At 38.5% G+C, this 10000-nt stretch overlaps 25 non-coding genes across 25 annotated transcripts in view; all 25 read right to left on the reverse strand.

Annotated features, from left to right (window-relative positions):
- Trnap-agg (transfer RNA proline (anticodon AGG)) overlaps positions 1-7 on the reverse strand; it is a 72-nt gene extending 65 nt beyond the window's left edge. The window contains exon 1 of the tRNA in view: positions 1-7. This exon is cut by the window's left edge and continues 65 nt beyond it. This is a non-coding gene — a tRNA (tRNA-Pro).
- Positions 8-288: 281 nt separating this feature from the next.
- Positions 289-360, reverse strand: Trnap-agg (transfer RNA proline (anticodon AGG)). The gene has a single exon. It is a non-coding gene; the product is annotated as a tRNA-Pro (tRNA).
- Positions 361-744: 384 nt separating this feature from the next.
- Trnap-agg (transfer RNA proline (anticodon AGG)) lies at positions 745-816 on the reverse strand. Its single transcript has one exon. It is a non-coding gene; the product is annotated as a tRNA-Pro (tRNA).
- A 273-nt stretch (positions 817-1089) lies between these two features.
- On the reverse strand, positions 1090-1161 carry Trnap-agg (transfer RNA proline (anticodon AGG)). The gene has a single exon. It is a non-coding gene; the product is annotated as a tRNA-Pro (tRNA).
- Positions 1162-1442: 281 nt separating this feature from the next.
- Positions 1443-1514, reverse strand: Trnap-agg (transfer RNA proline (anticodon AGG)). Its single transcript has one exon. It is a non-coding gene; the product is annotated as a tRNA-Pro (tRNA).
- A 281-nt stretch (positions 1515-1795) lies between these two features.
- On the reverse strand, positions 1796-1867 carry Trnap-agg (transfer RNA proline (anticodon AGG)). Its single transcript has one exon. It is a non-coding gene; the product is annotated as a tRNA-Pro (tRNA).
- A 281-nt stretch (positions 1868-2148) lies between these two features.
- On the reverse strand, positions 2149-2220 carry Trnap-agg (transfer RNA proline (anticodon AGG)). Its single transcript has one exon. It is a non-coding gene; the product is annotated as a tRNA-Pro (tRNA).
- A 281-nt stretch (positions 2221-2501) lies between these two features.
- On the reverse strand, positions 2502-2573 carry Trnap-agg (transfer RNA proline (anticodon AGG)). Its single transcript has one exon. It is a non-coding gene; the product is annotated as a tRNA-Pro (tRNA).
- Positions 2574-2854: 281 nt separating this feature from the next.
- On the reverse strand, positions 2855-2926 carry Trnap-agg (transfer RNA proline (anticodon AGG)). Its single transcript has one exon. It is a non-coding gene; the product is annotated as a tRNA-Pro (tRNA).
- Positions 2927-3207: 281 nt separating this feature from the next.
- On the reverse strand, positions 3208-3279 carry Trnap-agg (transfer RNA proline (anticodon AGG)). The gene has a single exon. It is a non-coding gene; the product is annotated as a tRNA-Pro (tRNA).
- Positions 3280-3560: 281 nt separating this feature from the next.
- On the reverse strand, positions 3561-3632 carry Trnap-agg (transfer RNA proline (anticodon AGG)). The gene has a single exon. It is a non-coding gene; the product is annotated as a tRNA-Pro (tRNA).
- A 281-nt stretch (positions 3633-3913) lies between these two features.
- Trnap-agg (transfer RNA proline (anticodon AGG)) lies at positions 3914-3985 on the reverse strand. The gene has a single exon. It is a non-coding gene; the product is annotated as a tRNA-Pro (tRNA).
- Positions 3986-4266: 281 nt separating this feature from the next.
- On the reverse strand, positions 4267-4338 carry Trnap-agg (transfer RNA proline (anticodon AGG)). The gene has a single exon. It is a non-coding gene; the product is annotated as a tRNA-Pro (tRNA).
- Positions 4339-4611: 273 nt separating this feature from the next.
- Positions 4612-4683, reverse strand: Trnap-agg (transfer RNA proline (anticodon AGG)). Its single transcript has one exon. It is a non-coding gene; the product is annotated as a tRNA-Pro (tRNA).
- Positions 4684-4964: 281 nt separating this feature from the next.
- Positions 4965-5036, reverse strand: Trnap-agg (transfer RNA proline (anticodon AGG)). Its single transcript has one exon. It is a non-coding gene; the product is annotated as a tRNA-Pro (tRNA).
- Positions 5037-5669: 633 nt separating this feature from the next.
- On the reverse strand, positions 5670-5741 carry Trnap-agg (transfer RNA proline (anticodon AGG)). The gene has a single exon. It is a non-coding gene; the product is annotated as a tRNA-Pro (tRNA).
- Positions 5742-6014: 273 nt separating this feature from the next.
- Positions 6015-6086, reverse strand: Trnap-agg (transfer RNA proline (anticodon AGG)). Its single transcript has one exon. It is a non-coding gene; the product is annotated as a tRNA-Pro (tRNA).
- A 281-nt stretch (positions 6087-6367) lies between these two features.
- Positions 6368-6439, reverse strand: Trnap-agg (transfer RNA proline (anticodon AGG)). Its single transcript has one exon. It is a non-coding gene; the product is annotated as a tRNA-Pro (tRNA).
- Positions 6440-6719: 280 nt separating this feature from the next.
- Positions 6720-6791, reverse strand: Trnap-agg (transfer RNA proline (anticodon AGG)). Its single transcript has one exon. It is a non-coding gene; the product is annotated as a tRNA-Pro (tRNA).
- A 243-nt stretch (positions 6792-7034) lies between these two features.
- Positions 7035-7106, reverse strand: Trnap-agg (transfer RNA proline (anticodon AGG)). Its single transcript has one exon. It is a non-coding gene; the product is annotated as a tRNA-Pro (tRNA).
- A 273-nt stretch (positions 7107-7379) lies between these two features.
- On the reverse strand, positions 7380-7451 carry Trnap-agg (transfer RNA proline (anticodon AGG)). Its single transcript has one exon. It is a non-coding gene; the product is annotated as a tRNA-Pro (tRNA).
- A 274-nt stretch (positions 7452-7725) lies between these two features.
- On the reverse strand, positions 7726-7797 carry Trnap-agg (transfer RNA proline (anticodon AGG)). The gene has a single exon. It is a non-coding gene; the product is annotated as a tRNA-Pro (tRNA).
- Positions 7798-8078: 281 nt separating this feature from the next.
- Trnap-agg (transfer RNA proline (anticodon AGG)) lies at positions 8079-8150 on the reverse strand. The gene has a single exon. It is a non-coding gene; the product is annotated as a tRNA-Pro (tRNA).
- A 281-nt stretch (positions 8151-8431) lies between these two features.
- Positions 8432-8503, reverse strand: Trnap-agg (transfer RNA proline (anticodon AGG)). The gene has a single exon. It is a non-coding gene; the product is annotated as a tRNA-Pro (tRNA).
- Positions 8504-8784: 281 nt separating this feature from the next.
- On the reverse strand, positions 8785-8856 carry Trnap-agg (transfer RNA proline (anticodon AGG)). The gene has a single exon. It is a non-coding gene; the product is annotated as a tRNA-Pro (tRNA).
- Between the last annotated feature and the right edge of the window lie 1144 nt (positions 8857-10000).

A 10000-nucleotide genomic window follows, 5' to 3' on the forward strand; every position in this document is an offset into this window, starting at 1 on the left:
AGCAACCACATATATATGAATTATAACTGTAATCACACAAAAAAAAACAAGTTGAGGTAAAGCCTTAGTATTATCACAACTGGTGTCTGTGATGGAGACGCATGCGTCGTAAAGAGATAGAGACGCATGCAACAAAAACAAGTACTTGTACACTTCTCTTTATAATGTAATGAAGAATAGGTGTTATTTCCATGGTGGGGAATGAGGAAATTTAGACATTTCCGAACGCATTGGTGTTCATCAAAGGTCAAAATAATTTTTGAACAATGTCAATAGATTAAAATCACTGGGCTGCTCCGGGAATTGAACCCGGGACCTCTCGCACCCTAAGCGAGAATCATACCACTAGACCAAGCAACCACATATATATGAATTATAACTGTAATCACACAAAAAAAAACAAGTTGAGGTAAAGCCTTAGTATTATCACAACTGGTGTCTGTGATGGAGACGCATGCGTCGTAAAGAGATGGAGACGCATGCAACAAAAACAAGTACTTGTACACTTCTCTTTATAATGTAATGAAGAATAGGTGTTATTTCCATGGTGGGGAATGAGGAAATTTAGACATTTCCGAACGCATTGGTGTTCATCAAAGGTCAAAATAATTTTTGAACAATGTCAATGAAGAATAGATGTTATTTCCATGGTGGGGAATGAGGAAATTTAGACATTTCCGAACGCATTGGTGTTCATCAAAGGTCAAAATAATTTTTGAACAATGTCAATAGAATAAAATCACTGGGCTGCTCCGGGAATTGAACCCGGGACCTCTCGCACCCTAAGCGAGAATCATACCACTAGACCAAGCAACCACATATATATGAATTATAACTGTAATCACACAAAAAAAAACAAGTTGAGGTAAAGCCTTAGTATTATCACAACTGGTGTCTGTGATGGAGACGCATGCGTCGTAAAGAGATGGAGACGCATGCAACAAAAACAAGTACTTGTACACTTCTCTTTATAATGTAATGAAGAATAGATGTTATTTCCATGGTGGGGAATGAGGAAATTTACGAACGCATTGGTGTTCATCAAAGGTCAAAATAATTTTTGAACAATGTCAATAGATTAAAATCACTGGGCTGCTCCGGGAATTGAACCCGGGACCTCTCGCACCCTAAGCGAGAATCATACCACTAGACCAAGCAACCACATATATATGAATTATAACTGTAATCACACAAAAAAAAACAAGTTGAGGTAAAGCCTTAGTATTATCACAACTGGTGTCTGTGATGGAGACGCATGCGTCGTAAAGAGATGGAGACGCATGCAACAAAAACAAGTACTTGTACACTTCTCTTTATAATGTAATGAAGAATAGATGTTATTTCCATGGTGGGGAATGAGGAAATTTAGACATTTCCGAATGCACTGGTGTTCATCAAAGGTCAAAATAATTTTTGAACAATGTCAATAGATTAAAATCACTGGGCTGCTCCGGGAATTGAACCCGGGACCTCTCGCACCCTAAGCGAGAATCATACCACTAGACCAAGCAACCACATATATATGAATTATAACTGTAATCACACAAAAAAAAACAAGTTGAGGTAAAGCCTTAGTATTATCACAACTGGTGTCTGTGATGGAGACGCATGCGCCGTAAAGAGATGGAGACGCATGCAACAAAAACAAGTACTTGTACACTTCTCTTTATAATGTAATGAAGAATAGATGTTATTTCCATGGTGGGGAATGAGGAAATTTAGACATTTCCGAATGCACTGGTGTTCATCAAAGGTCAAAATAATTTTTGAACAATGTCAATAGATTAAAATCACTGGGCTGCTCCGGGAATTGAACCCGGGACCTCTCGCACCCTAAGCGAGAATCATACCACTAGACCAAGCAGCCACATATATATGAATTATAACTGTAATCACACAAAAAAAAACAAGTTGAGGTAAAGCCTTAGTATTATCACAACTGGTGTCTGTGATGGAGACGCATGCATCGTAAAGAGATGGAGACGCATGCAACAAAAACAAGTACTTGTACACTTCTCTTTATAATGTAATGAAGAATAGATGTTATTTCCATGGTGGGGAATGAGGAAATTTAGACATTTCCGAACGCATTGGTGTTCATCAAAGGTCAAAATAATTTTTGAACAATGTCAATAGATTAAAATCACTGGGCTGCTCCGGGAATTGAACCCGGGACCTCTCGCACCCTAAGCGAGAATCATACCACTAGACCAAGCAACCACATATATATGAATTATAACTGTAATCACACAAAAAAAAACAAGTTGAGGTAAAGCCTTAGTATTATCACAACTGGTGTCTGTGATGGAGACGCATGCGTCGTAAAGAGATGGAGACGCATGCAACAAAAACAAGTACTTGTACACTTCTCTTTATAATGTAATGAAGAATAGATGTTATTTCCATGGTGGGGAATGAGGAAATTTAGACATTTCCGAATGCACTGGTGTTCATCAAAGGTCAAAATAATTTTTGAACAATGTCAATAGATTAAAATCACTGGGCTGCTCCGGGAATTGAACCCGGGACCTCTCGCACCCTAAGCGAGAATCATACCACTAGACCAAGCAACCACATATATATGAATTATAACTGTAATCACACAAAAAAAAACAAGTTGAGGTAAAGCCTTAGTATTATCACAACTGGTGTCTGTGATGGAGACGCATGCGCCGTAAAGAGATGGAGACGCATGCAACAAAAACAAGTACTTGTACACTTCTCTTTATAATGTAATGAAGAATAGATGTTATTTCCATGGTGGGGAATGAGGAAATTTAGACATTTCCGAATGCACTGGTGTTCATCAAAGGTCAAAATAATTTTTGAACAATGTCAATAGATTAAAATCACTGGGCTACTCCGGGAATTGAACCCGGGACCTCTCGCACCCTAAGCGAGAATCATACCACTAGACCAAGCAGCCACATATATATGAATTATAACTGTAATCACACAAAAAAAAACAAGTTGAGGTAAAGCCTTAGTATTATCACAACTGGTGTCTGTGATGGAGACGCATGCATCGTAAAGAGATGGAGACGCATGCAACAAAAACAAGTACTTGTACACTTCTCTTTATAATGTAATGAAGAATAGATGTTATTTCCATGGTGGGGAATGAGGAAATTTAGACATTTCCGAACGCATTGGTGTTCATCAAAGGTCAAAATAATTTTTGAACAATGTCAATAGATTAAAATCACTGGGCTGCTCCGGGAATTGAACCCGGGACCTCTCGCACCCTAAGCGAGAATCATACCACTAGACCAAGCAACCACATATATATGAATTATAACTGTAATCACACAAAAAAAAACAAGTTGAGGTAAAGCCTTAGTATTATCACAACTGGTGTCTGTGATGGAGACGCATGCGTCGTAAAGAGATGGAGACGCATGCAACAAAAACAAGTACTTGTACACTTCTCTTTATAATGTAATGAAGAATAGATGTTATTTCCATGGTGGGGAATGAGGAAATTTAGACATTTCCGAATGCACTGGTGTTCATCAAAGGTCAAAATAATTTTTGAACAATGTCAATAGATTAAAATCACTGGGCTGCTCCGGGAATTGAACCCGGGACCTCTCGCACCCTAAGCGAGAATCATACCACTAGACCAAGCAACCACATATATATGAATTATAACTGTAATCACACAAAAAAAAACAAGTTGAGGTAAAGCCTTAGTATTATCACAACTGGTGTCTGTGATGGAGACGCATGCGCCGTAAAGAGATGGAGACGCATGCAACAAAAACAAGTACTTGTACACTTCTCTTTATAATGTAATGAAGAATAGATGTTATTTCCATGGTGGGGAATGAGGAAATTTAGACATTTCCGAATGCACTGGTGTTCATCAAAGGTCAAAATAATTTTTGAACAATGTCAATAGATTAAAATCACTGGGCTGCTCCGGGAATTGAACCCGGGACCTCTCGCACCCTAAGCGAGAATCATACCACTAGACCAAGCAGCCACATATATATGAATTATAACTGTAATCACACAAAAAAAAACAAGTTGAGGTAAAGCCTTAGTATTATCACAACTGGTGTCTGTGATGGAGACGCATGCATCGTAAAGAGATGGAGACGCATGCAACAAAAACAAGTACTTGCACACTTCTCTTTATAATGTAATGAAGAATAGATGTTATTTCCATGGTGGGGAATGAGGAAATTTAGACATTTCCGAACGCACTGGTGTTCATCAAAGGTCAAAATAATTTTTGAACAATGTCAATAGATTAAAATCACTGGGCTGCTCCGGGAATTGAACCCGGGACCTCTCGCACCCTAAGCGAGAATCATACCACTAGACCAAGCAACCACATATATATGAATTATAACTGTAATCACACAAAAAAAAACAAGTTGAGGTAAAGCCTTAGTATTATCACAACTGGTGTCTGTGATGGAGACGCATGCATCGTAAAGAGATGGAGACGCATGCAACAAAAACAAGTACTTGTACACTTCTCTTTATAATGTAATGAAGAATAGATGTTATTTCCATGGTGGGGAATGAGGAAATTTACGAACGCATTGGTGTTCATCAAAGGTCAAAATAATTTTTGAACAATGTCAATAGATTAAAATCACTGGGCTGCTCCGGGAATTGAACCCGGGACCTCTCGCACCCTAAGCGAGAATCATACCACTAGACCAAGCAACCACATATATATGAATTATAACTGTAATCACACAAAAAAAAACAAGTTGAGGTAAAGCCTTAGTATTATCACAACTGGTGTCTGTGATGGAGACGCATGCGTCGTAAAGAGATGGAGACGCATGCAACAAAAACAAGTACTTGTACACTTCTCTTTATAATGTAATGAAGAATAGATGTTATTTCCATGGTGGGGAATGAGGAAATTTAGACATTTCCGAATGCACTGGTGTTCATCAAAGGTCAAAATAATTTTTGAACAATGTCAATAGATTAAAATCACTGGGCTGCTCCGGGAATTGAACCCGGGACCTCTCGCACCCTAAGCGAGAATCATACCACTAGACCAAGCAACCACATATATATGAATTATAACTGTAATCACACAAAAAAAACAAGTTGAGGTAAAGCCTTAGTATTATCACAACTGGTGTCTGTGATGGAGACGCATGCGTCGTAAAGAGATGGAGACGCATGCAACAAAAACAAGTACTTGTACACTTCTCTTTATAATGTAATGAAGAATAGATGTTATTTCCATGGTGGGGAATGAGGAAATTTAGACATTTCCGAATGCACTGGTGTTCATCAAAGGTCAAAATAATTTTTGAACAATGTCAATAGATTAAAATCACTGGGCTGCTCCGGGAATTGAACCCGGGACCTCTCGCACCCTAAACGAGAATCATACCACTAGACCAAGCAACCACATATATATGAATTATAACTGTAATCACACAAAAAAAAACAAGTTGAGGTAAAGCCTTAGTATTATCACAACTGGTGTCTGTGATGGAGACGCATGCATCGTAAAGAGATGGAGACGCATGCAACAAAAACAAGTACTTGTACACTTCTCTTTATAATGTAATGAAGAATAGATGTTATTTCCATGGTGGGGAATGAGGAAATTTAGACATTTCCGAACGCATTGGTGTTCATCAAAGGTCAAAATAATTTTTGAACAATGTCAATAGATTAAAATCACTGGGCTGCTCCGGGAATTGAACCCGGGACCTCTCGCACCCTAAGCGAGAATCATACCACTAGACCAAGCAACCACATATATATGAATTATAACTGTAATCACACAAAAAAAAACAAGTTGAGGTAAAGCCTTAGTATTATCACAACTGGTGTCTGTGATGGAGACGCATGCGTCGTAAAGAGATGGAGACGCATGCAACAAAAACAAGTACTTGTACACTTCTCTTTATAATGTAATGAAGAATAGATGTTATTTCCATGGTGGGGAATGAGGAAATTTACGAACGCATTGGTGTTCATCAAAGGTCAAAATAATTTTTGAACAATGTCAATAGATTAAAATCACTGGGCTGCTCCGGGAATTGAACCCGGGACCTCTCGCACCCTAAGCGAGAATCATACCACTAGACCAAGCAACCACATATATATGAATTATAACTGTAATCACACAAAAAAAAACAAGTTGAGGTAAAGCCTTAGTATTATCACAACTGGTGTCTGTGATGGAGACGCATGCGTCGTAAAGAGATGGAGACGCATGCAACAAAAACAAGTACTTGTACACTTCTCTTTATAATGTAATGAAGAATAGATGTTATTTCCATGGTGGGGAATGAGGAAATTTAGACATTTCCGAATGCACTGGTGTTCATCAAAGGTCAAAATAATTTTTGAACAATGTCAATAGATTAAAATCACTGGGCTGCTCCGGGAATTGAACCCGGGACCTCTCGCACCCTAAGCGAGAATCATACCACTAGACCAAGCAACCACATATATATGAATTATAACTGTAATCACACAAAAAAAACAAGTTGAGGTAAAGCCTTAGTATTATCACAACTGGTGTCTGTGATGGAGACGCATGCGTCGTAAAGAGATGGAGACGCATGCAACAAAAACAAGTACTTGTACACTTCTCTTTATAATGTAATGAAGAATAGATGTTATTTCCATGGTGGGGAATGAGGAAATTTAGACATTTCCGAATGCACTGGTGTTCATCAAAGGTCAAAATAATTTTTGAACAATGTCAATAGATTAAAATCACTGGGCTGCTCCGGGAATTGAACCCGGGACCTCTCGCACCCTAAGCGAGAATCATACCACTAGACCAAGCAACCACATATATATGAATTATAACTGTAATCACACAAAAAAAAACAAGTTGAGGTAAAGCCTTAGTATTATCACAACTGGTGTCTGTGATGGAGACGCATGCGTCGTAAAGAGATGGAGACGCATGCAACAAAAACAAGTACTTGTATCCATGGTGGGGAATGAGGAAATTTAGACATTTCCGAATGCACTGGTGTTCATCAAAGGTCAAAATAATTTTTGAACAATGTCAATAGATTAAAATCACTGGGCTGCTCCGGGAATTGAACCCGGGCCCTCTCGCACCCTAAGCGAGAATCATACCACTAGACCAAGCAGCCACATATATATGAATTATAACTGTAATCACACAAAAAAAAACAAGTTGAGGTAAAGCCTTAGTATTATCACAACTGGTGTCTGTGATGGAGACGCATGCGTCGTAAAGAGATGGAGACGCATGCAACAAAAACAAGTACTTGTACACTTCTCTTTATAATGTAATGAAGAATAGATGTTATTTCCATGGTGGGGAATGAGGAAATTTACGAACGCAGTGGTGTTCATCAAAGGTCAAAATAATTTTTGAACAATGTCAATAGATTAAAATCACTGGGCTGCTCCGGGAATTGAACCCGGGACCTCTCGCACCCTAAGCGAGAATCATACCACTAGACCAAGCAACCACATATATATGAATTATAACTGTAATCACACAAAAAAAAAACAAGTTGAGGTAAAGCCTTAGTATTATCACAACTGGTGTCTGTGATGGAGACGCATGCGTCGTAAAGAGATGGAGACGCATGCAACAAAAACAAGTACTTGTACACTTCTCTTTATAATGTAATGAAGAATAGATGTTATTTCCATGGTGGGGAATGAGGAAATTTACGAACGCATTGGTGTTCATCAAAGGTCAAAATAATTTTTGAACAATGTCAATAGATTAAAATCACTGGGCTGCTCCGGGAATTGAACCCGGGACCTCTCGCACCCTAAGCGAGAATCATACCACTAGACCAAGCAACCACATATATATGAATTATAACTGTAATCACACAAAAAAAAACAAGTTGAGGTAAAACCTTAGTATTATCACAACTGGTGTCTGTGATGGAGACGCATGCGTCGTAAAGAGATGGAGACGCATGCAACAAAAACAAGTACTTGTACACTTCTCTTTATAATGTAATGAAGAATAGATGTTATTTCCATGGTGGGGAATGAGGAAATTTAGACATTTCCGAATGCACTGGTGTTCATCAAAGGTCAAAATAATTTTTGAACAATGTCAATAGATTAAAATCACTGGGCTGCTCCGGGAATTGAACCCGGGACCTCTCGCACCCTAAGCGAGAATCATACCACTAGACCAAGCAACCACATATATATGAATTATAACTGTAATCACACAAAAAAAAACAAGTTGAGGTAAAGCCTTAGTATTATCACAACTGGTGTCTGTGATGGAGACGCATGCGCCGTAAAGAGATGGAGACGCATGCAACAAAAACAAGTACTTGTACACTTCTCTTTATAATGTAATGAAGAATAGATGTTATTTCCATGGTGGGGAATGAGGAAATTTAGACATTTCCGAATGCACTGGTGTTCATCAAAGGTCAAAATAATTTTTGAACAATGTCAATAGATTAAAATCACTGGACTGCTCCGGGAATTGAACCCGGGACCTCTCGCACCCTAAGCGAGAATCATACCACTAGACCAAGCAGCCACATATATATGAATTATAACTGTAATCACACAAAAAAAAACAAGTTGAGGTAAAGCCTTAGTATTATCACAACTGGTGTCTGTGATGGAGACGCATGCATCGTAAAGAGATGGAGACGCATGCAACAAAAACAAGTACTTGTACACTTCTCTTTATAATGTAATGAAGAATAGATGTTATTTCCATGGTGGGGAATGAGGAAATTTAGACATTTCCGAACGCATTGGTGTTCATCAAAGGTCAAAATAATTTTTGAACAATGTCAATAGATTAAAATCACTGGGCTGCTCCGGGAATTGAACCCGGGACCTCTCGCACCCTAAGCGAGAATCATACCACTAGACCAAGCAACCACATATATATGAATTATAACTGTAATCACACAAAAAAAAACAAGTTGAGGTAAAGCCTTAGTATTATCACAACTGGTGTCTGTGATGGAGACGCATGCGTCGTAAAGAGATGGAGACGCATGCAACAAAAACAAGTACTTGTACACTTCTCTTTATAATGTAATGAAGAATAGATGTTATTTCCATGGTGGGGAATGAGGAAATTTACGAACGCATTGGTGTTCATCAAAGGTCAAAATAATTTTTGAACAATGTCAATAGATTAAAATCACTGGGCTGCTCCGGGAATTGAACCCGGGACCTCTCGCACCCTAAGCGAGAATCATACCACTAGACCAAGCAACCACATATATATGAATTATAACTGTAATCACACAAAAAAAAACAAGTTGAGGTAAAGCCTTAGTATTATCACAACTGGTGTCTGTGATGGAGACGCATGCGTCGTAAAGAGATGGAGACGCATGCAACAAAAACAAGTACTTGTACACTTCTCTTTATAATGTAATGAAGAATAGATGTTATTTCCATGGTGGGGAATGAGGAAATTTAGACATTTCCGAATGCACTGGTGTTCATCAAAGGTCAAAATAATTTTTGAACAATGTCAATAGATTAAAATCACTGGGCTGCTCCGGGAATTGAACCCGGGACCTCTCGCACCCTAAGCGAGAATCATACCACTAGACCAAGCAACCACATATATATGAATTATAACTGTAATCACACAAAAAAAAACAAGTTGAGGTAAAGCCTTAGTATTATCACAACTGGTGTCTGTGATGGAGACGCATGCGTCGTAAAGAGATGGAGACGCATGCAACAAAAACAAGTACTTGTACACTTCTCTTTATAATGTAATGAAGAATAGATGTTATTTTCATGGTGGGGAATGAGGAAATTTACGAACGCATTGGTGTTCATCAAAGGTCAAAATAATTTTTGAACAATGTCAATAGATTAAAATCACTGGGCTGCTCCGGGAATTGAACCCGGGACCTCTCGCACCCTAAGCGAGAATCATACCACTAGACCAAGCAACCACATATATATGAATTATAACTGTAATCACACAAAAAAAAACAAGTTGAGGTAAAGCCTTAGTATTATCACAACTGGTGTCTGTGATGGAGACGCATGCGTC

The sequence above is a fragment of the Condylostylus longicornis genome, unplaced genomic scaffold, assembly GCF_029603195.1.
Source record: "Condylostylus longicornis isolate FDR11 unplaced genomic scaffold, ASM2960319v2 ptg000306l, whole genome shotgun sequence".
In the NCBI taxonomy this organism is placed as follows: Eukaryota; Metazoa; Arthropoda; class Insecta; order Diptera; family Dolichopodidae; genus Condylostylus; species Condylostylus longicornis.